This window comes from Echinops telfairi, unplaced genomic scaffold (genome assembly GCF_000313985.2).
Source record: "Echinops telfairi isolate 266 unplaced genomic scaffold, ASM31398v2 ScPeMD7_5592;HRSCAF=6446, whole genome shotgun sequence".
NCBI lineage: Eukaryota > Metazoa > Chordata > Mammalia > Afrosoricida > Tenrecidae > Echinops > Echinops telfairi.
The window spans coordinates 12,830,554-12,838,663 of record NW_022109491.1 but is presented as its reverse complement, the minus strand read 5'-3'; positions in this window follow the sequence as shown (position 1 = coordinate 12,838,663).

Sequence of the window (8,110 nt, the reverse complement as noted above, 5' to 3'; positions counted from 1 at the left end):
TCCATCCATCCTTTATCCTTCATCCATCTCTCCATCCACCATCCATCCATCCATCTCTCCATCCATCCATCCATCCATCCATCCTTCCTTCCATCCTCCATCTATCCATCTATCCTCCATCCATCTCTCCATCCACCATCCATCCGTTATCCACCTGCTGTTGCTGCTAGGAGCTGTGGAGTCCATTCTGTTCCGGGCAGCCCTGTGCACTACAGCACGAGACACTGCCCGGCCCTGTGCCTCCTCACAGTCCTTTCGATGCTTGAGCTCCTTGGTACAGCCCCTGTATCAATTAATTCACCTTGTGGGGAATTTTCCTTGTTTTTCTTCTGCTGACCCTCTAATTTACCAGGTGTGGCGTTCTTCTCCAGGGGCTAGTCTCTCTTGAGAGCATGCCCCAAGTGTGGAAGACCTGTCTGGCCATCCTCATTTCTCAGGAGCTCCTGACTGCACACCTTCCAGCTCAGATTTGATTGTTCTTTTGTCAGTGCATGATATATTCAGTAGATATTTTTTGCCAACATCATCATTCAAAGGCATCACTTCTTCTTTGGCCTTTCTCATTTCATCTATCATTCATCTATTGGTCATCCATCTCCTATCTACTTCCTCATCCATCATCCATCCATCCATGCATCCGTCCATGCATCCATGCATCCATCCATCCATCCATCCACCCATCCATCATGCATTCACCCTATCATCCATTCACCATCTATCCTCCACCCACCATTCACCACCCATCCATTCTGTAGTGACGAACCCCCTCCAGGTGTGTGGATACAGTCGTGGGCGAGCTAGACACGATCCTGGCGTTCATGCTCTTGTAGGGGAGCATGATGAGGGTGATGATTCTGCAAACATAAAATTTCAAATGATAATATGGGGACGTCGGACTTGGTAGGAGAGCAGGAGAGGTGCCTTCTTTAGGGAACGATGCTTGAATTGGGGTCTGAAGGATGGAGAGGCTTTCACTAGGCAAAGAGAGGAGAATGTTTCAGGCCGAGGAATCTGGTGCGGGAGGGTCCTGAAGCGGGAATCAGCCCAGGGCACTGGAGGGGCTGCAGGTGGCCTCACCTGCTGAGTGCAGAGAGAAAGGTGGGTAGTGACTGGCCCTGCAGCTTGGGTGGTAGGCAGTCCTCTTAGGTTCTCAACAATTTCAGCCGGAATTTGAAAAATAAAGTATACCTTGCGCAAAATGTTAAGTATCATAATGCACCCAACTCCCTGTCTCCAAGTCGGGTCTGACTCAAACGGGACCCGAGGGACAGTACAGAAAAGCCTCTGTGGGTCTCTGAGGCTGTCAGTCTTTACAGGAGTAGGAAGTGGGTGCTGGCTTCAAACTGCTGACCTTGCCGTTGGGAGCCTAACATGTAACCCCACTGTGCCACCAAGGTATTCATTGTAGTGCCCAGTGCATAATAAGCACCCCCCCTCCCCAAAAGACCCCGAAACAAAAAACCAAACTCCTTGCTGTTGAGTCTGGGCTGGCTCAGGACAGGGTGGAACTGCCCCTGTGAGACTCCCAGACTGTGCCTCTTTTGGGGAGTAGAAAGCCCCGCCTTTCTCCGGCAGTGCACAAGAAGTGCTAATGAAAGTGGGGTGTGCCAGAGTGTGGGCGCAGGACATCCGGGTGGAGGGCGCAGGCTAGTTCAAGCGGGGAAGCACCAGGCAGGTGCAGGGACAGGCCGGGCTCAGGTGACTGCAGGGACCAGCTGAGAAGCATATTTTAATCATCATGAAAATTACCGTTGGCATTGCTCTCCTGTTGAAAACAGAGTGAAATTAGAGAACATACTGTTGGCTTTAACTAGGCCAAGATGACTAATTATTAAACTCGGTTTCTAAAGGTTACCATATACAGACTTGTGCTGAGAGCGGGGAGGGGAGAGTTTGGAAACCTGATTCATTCTGAAACCCCGTTTGCTGGAACCCTTTCTGCGCGTAATGACTGTGAAGTTCAGTTTAACTCAGCTGTCACCGCAGGCTTGACACAAAGCAAAATGTTTTGCTTCAGCTCCACAGAACCTCTTGGGGCAGCTCCTGACAGTGCTCGGGGCGGGCTCTTCCAGCTCGTGCCAGGTTGGGCAACACAGCAGGTGGCAGAGAAATCACCAGGCCTGGCGTCCAGAGACCTGGGTCCTAGATATGGCTTTGCCACTTACTGGCCACGTGGTGTTGGCTAATGCTTCTTGTCTTTGGGCTTCAGTTTCCCCATCCAAAAAACTGAAGGGCAAAACCAGGTGGCTTTTCTGCGCCTTGATGAGACCCTCACCTCCCTGAATGCCCCTTTCCTCTTGAACATCTTAGAGCGCCCCAGGAGGGCTGGTTTATTTCAGTTCCCATTGGTCCCAGCCCCTTGCTTCCCATCCCAGCCCCAGTGAATTTCAGTGCGTCCAAGTCCCCACTCCACTTCCATGGAGAGAATTGTTTCTGGTGCTGTGAGTCAGTGGGTCAGTCGGGGGTGAATGGCTGGTCCAGTGTGGTGCCATGCGGGGGTGCATGGACCCACTAGGCCTCGGTGTGGGGTGCACGGATGCACTGTGGATCACTGTGGGGGTACAAGAGCCCACTGTGGGCCAATGTGGGGGTGCGGGAACCCGCTATGGCCCAGTATGGGGGTGCGTGAGCCTGCTGTGGCCAAGGTGGCAATACAAAGGTAGCCCAGTCTGGGGACCAACATTTGTAGACCCTTAGGTCTCGGAGCTGCCTAACTCTGGAACGTGCAAGGGCACATGCGGGGAGCTGGTATCAGAGCCCAGTGCCGACTGGGGCTCTCTCACACAGCGCTAGGCACGTGGTGCCCATGGTTTCATCAGCACACAGGTTCTGTAGGGTGGGTTTTCCTATTTTGAGAGGCAGAACCACCCAAACGGACTGCCATTGAGTCCGCTCCGACTCACAAAGAGCCACTCCGGGGTTTCCCAGGCGTCACATCTTCACGGGAGCAGATATCCCTATGGTGTGGCCGGTGGCTGTGAACCATTGACCTTGCAGTTCGCAGCCCAACACTTACTGTCAGTGCCACCAGGGCTCTGGAGAAGGGGGCAGAGGTTGCATCTTTAGCTTTATTTGTGGCAACCCCATGCTGGTGGCTCTGACAGGCTCCCAAGGATTGGAACTTTGTATGTATGTCCGTCTAACCCGCCTCCCTCCTCGATTGACTGTGTAAACCACCATCTCATTGAATTCCCCCAATAATAAACACTGCTGTGATCAGTTATCATGCTTTAAAGGCTCGATGTCAAAGCAGAGTGGAGGACACCTTGCAGGTACGCAGGAAATCTTGAGATATTGCCACCCATCATCGCTGCCTGGTCCAGGACTGAAGGTAGAGAGGTTTCATTGCTCATAAGGCTCCTTGAAGCCCTGGTGCCATAGAGCTTACACATTAATATGCTAACTGCAAGGTCAGCAGTTCGAAACCACCAGCTGCTCCTTGGGAGAAAGATGAGGCTTTCTACTCCCATAAACAGTTACAGTCTCGGAAACTCACAGGGGGCAGTTCTGCCCTGTCTGATAGGGTCACTATGAGTCGGCATCAACTCAGTGGTAGTGAGTTTGCTTTGAGGTTCTAGGACATCTCCAAGTGGAGTTTTGAAAATACAGACATTTTGCCATAAGCGTTGACCTTCTCCCTATGTCAGACTAGGCCGGAAGCCACAGTAGGTGCATTTTCCCAGGTATCCTTGGCATGTCCCCTTGCCATTCATGCATCAGACACAGAGTAGTTGGTTGTGTGTGGACTTCAGCCCCATCTCTGTACAGCAGGATGGTCCAAGGCTGTTACCTGTGCCAGAGATTGTAACACGCTCACTGGGGATGCTTTTCAAAACCAGAATGGCTCTACAATGGAGCACAAGCACAGCTAACCCTCATCAGTCCCGCATTTAACACCATACATAATTTAAAGCCACATACGTGGTCCAACACAAGTAAAAGACTCTTTGGCGCCAACAGACCCTGGCGCAGTTTGGACGTGGGTCTAAAGCGGTGATTCTCAACCTTCCTAATGCCAAGACCCTTTCATACAGTTCCTTATGTGGTAGTGACCGCCCCCACAACCATAAAATCATTTTTGTTGCTACTTCATCACTGTCATTTTGCTACTATTATGAATCAGGTGACCCCCGTGGAAGGGTCATTTGACTCCGAAAGGGGTTGAGACCCACAGGTTGAGAACCTGTGGTCTAAAGATCCCCTAAACACGGACATTTAAAAACACAACCCAAAGCTAACCACTTCCACATACTTGTTTTACCATTTCCACCCAAGCCACGAGCAGACCACTTGGATGGATCACTGGTCTCCCAGCGTCTCAACTCGCTCTTCCTGCAGGCGATTCTCGCGCTGCACAGCGGCTGGAAGACCCTCCTCCCCGCCAGGCCAGATCGCTTCAGCCCCCTGCTCATGACCCTCCAAATGGCTTCCCTTTGTCCTCGGAGTGGAAGCCAATGTCCTTCTCCATCTGACCGTGGCTCCGTCTCTGACCACAGCCTCAGTCCCTCTTCCTTCTGCTGCCCTGGGTCCTGACCCTCTGGCCTCCACCGTGGCCTTTGTCCTTGTTAGTCTCGCTCTGGATCGCTGGCCCTGCCCTTCCTTTCTCACACCTTCTCGGTTTTGCAGCCTGCCAGAAGGCAGGAAGGAAGGAAAGAAGGAGCCTTGGAAGAGACCCAATCAGAATGCGTCCCCTGCTTCCCCTCCGTTCTGACTTCCACATGATCATGTTTTAAGCGTATCTTGATGACGCAATAGTTGGATCGCATTTTGGGGGCAGGGGGGTAAACTCTTAGTGTCAGCTCAAGACTTGGCTCACGGCCGGTTCATTTGCTGTGATATCTCCATCCTTGAGTTCTTTCTTTATTTTGTATTTATTACCAAGGCTTTTATTTTATTTTATTTTATTTTTATTTTTTGAAATGAGGGGGAGTCGTTGGTGTGGCAGACTTGGGATTAGCTAACAGCCATGCTTTCTCTGCCTGTCGCCTGTGTATTGGAACGGCATCTTTGCAGATGAGAAGGATCTCGGGTCGTGAATCTTCCCTTTAAAGCAAGAGACTCATTTCCTGGAGCTCGTCTGGCTTCCATGGTTGCCGCGTCGAGCCGGATAGCCTTTTTTTTTTTTTTTCATTTGTAGGTAATTTGCTCTTTCTACCAGAATGCTGGAAGATTGATCACGCACAATCTTTCTGGTTTCTGAAACGTTTACCTTCTGTTTTTAGCCAGATGTGATCGACACAGCTTCGAAAGTCAAATTTGTACCACCGGGTGGATCATGCGAATCAGCTGCCCGCCACCCTCCACCTACCTTTCTGCCATCTCACGCCGCCTTCCGTCCTTTGAGATGTCTCCTGGAGCCTTTCCTGCCTATTTCTAAATGGCGTGATTGTGGGGCCGTTTCTTTATTTCCCCCCTTCAGACGCACGTTCGCGCTTTCCCTCCTGTCAGGCCTGTCTGTTGGGCCGATGTCTTCGGCGTTCTTATTTTCTGTTTGTTTTCTTTCTCTCTCTCCAAGTGTCTGCTACTCCCCGGCTGTCCGCTTGTGCTTGAGCAGGAAGCCCCCAAAGGCAGGGACAGGCTGTGAGTGAGTCTGGGGATGAGTGTTGCTGGCCGACAAGGGGAAGGGACGGAGCAAGTCTGCCACTGGGAGAGCCCCAAACGGCGGTGTCCCCAAGCCTTGTCTCTGGGGCTAGCCTGTTTCTCCAGAGAGGGATCCTCTGGGTGTTCACATCAGGGCACTAGTCCATCTGCCGGCCTCCGGGGGCTGGGTAGAAGGGACCACCCCGGCCTCACACTGCTGGGTGCCTCGTGGTTGTTGCGGGGTGCCCGGGGTGGAGCCAGTCCCGACTCATAGCCACCCTGTGTTCAACAGCAGGAAGCACCGCCGGGCCCTGCGCCCTCCTCCGTTGTGCGTCTGTTCGGCCCCTGTGGCTGCCACGGTGTCGGTCCGTCTCCTTGAGGACCGTCCTCTTTTCCGCTGCCCCTCTGCTCTACGAAGCAGGGTGCCCTTCTCCAGGGACCGGTCTCTCCTGCCACGTCCGCCGCACGCACGGGAGATCAAGTCTCGCCATCCTGCCGCTCAGGAGCATCTGGTCGGACTTCTTCCAAGGCAGACCTCTCTGCTTTTCCATTTTGACGGCTTCTTTTACCGGGCTCCTAGCCCCCCAGGAGCTGTGCACGATGTTGTCTTGAGCCTCTGGCTTCAGCCTCTCAAGGAAGGAGGCGCTCCACCGTTTTCTGTGTGAAAAGGGCCTTGACTTTCAAACGGTCACCCAAGAGACTTGGCCACTGCGGTTTTCAGCTTCTCTGGTAGTCCGGCCTTCAGGGGGTGACGGAGCTTTCTGAGACTGGAATCTGCTTCATCCTTTTCGGGCACTTCAGCCTGCAGGTCTTTGTTGTCCCTGTTGTTCTGGGCCAGCTTTTACTCCAATGATTCTCTCTCACGTGTCTGCTCCGCTCTCCCGTTGGCTGGTCCTGGTGCGCGCATGCCTTTGACGCGTTCCTCTGGGGTCATCTTGGTGGGATTTCGTGGGGCAGTGAAGATGTATCCAGTGGTTGATCTGTCACTATTGGGGACCCCCATAATTAATCCTTTATACATCAGATCCCATCATTTAATTTCTACCATGTTTTATGTATAAAGTTTCCTAAGCTACAGAATCCATAAAACAAAAACAACTCAAGGAATGTGTTGTTTTGTTTTTCACAAAAGCAAACGACGACGAGGACAACACAGCGTTAGAAGCCATTCTTGCGTGGTGATTCTGAACACTTTTTCTGCTATTTGTTGGGGCTCTACCAGGTAGCTGTTGGCCAGGGTAGGGGTAAGTAGGAACTTGGTGGTGCAGTAGTGAGAGGACTTAGCTGCTGACCCCAAAGCTGGCAGGTCAAACCCCTCAGCCGCTCCTCGGGAGCAAGGTGGCCGCCTCCTTGGGTGAGGCGTATAGCCTTGGAAACCTGTGGGGGTGGGTCTCCCCTGCCCCACAGGGTGGGGTGAGTGCTGAGTCGGGAATGGGTTTGGGTCGTTTTCTCTGTCAGGATCGGATTTTACTTTCTTCGTTTGTAGATTAGCACCTTTCTGGCTGCCTTCAAATCTCGGTCTGTCTGACCAGCCTCCCTGGTGATGAACGATCTGGTCGTAATTTAATTTTTGGCAGAATTCCAGCCGGTTCTTTGGCATTCCTGATCAGACCCTGGATTCTATAATGTGGTTGTGTCAGTCCTCGGTTGGTGTGTTAGTCCTGACTAGAGAAACCAATTCATGGACACTCATGTGTGTAAGAAAGAGCTTTAGATCAGAGAGCAATTGTATATTAAGGAAACATCCAACCCTAGTCCAGATTGAGTCCATAAGTCCAATATTAGCTCATATATGATACTAGTACACGTTCCTCTTCAGACTCACACAACAGATGCAATGACGCAGAATGACGGAAGATCACAGGCCATGGGTGGAAAGCCTTATGGACCCAGGGGTGGTAGAAGCGTCTCAGCGCTCGTGTGGATCTCCCCGTGGCTCCTCCAGTGCCAAGACTTGGCTGCATCTGCAAAGCTTCATGTGACTTGTCAGCAGGAATGTCTCGGGGGAGTGTCCATCAGGCTATTTATCTCTGTGGCACCTCCAAGGGAGGTCATCAAGCTGCGACACGCTAGGCAGGCTACACTCCACCCCTTCACTCTTCATAGTCTCAAGTTGGCACAAGATTATGGAACTGCCCCAGTTGGCTTCCCGAGCTCTCCTCATGTGATGTCATTCTGTCATTCAATGAGCTTGCCTTTGGGGTTTTGGTGACCAGACTGGTATTTCTATAATGTCGTGTTGTGTTTTCTTTATAGCAGAAGGCACCCGGGAGCCTTCTTCTGGGCTGGAGAATGTACTTCCTTCTGGACGATGCGGTGCCTTCGGCTGCTTTCCTCTCGGGGGGGGCTGGGGGGCAGAGGGCCCAATGTCACCGTCTCCATCTTTCTCACTTAGGTTCGGCCTCCTCTTTCGTCTTGCTCCTGTCTAGTGCGGCTTTGCAGCCCGTCTCGCTGTCCACTTCAGATCCTGCTGGAATGAGCGCAGGAGAGCTTAAAGGGTCCACCAGCCAATCCTGAGCAGTGAGACTCG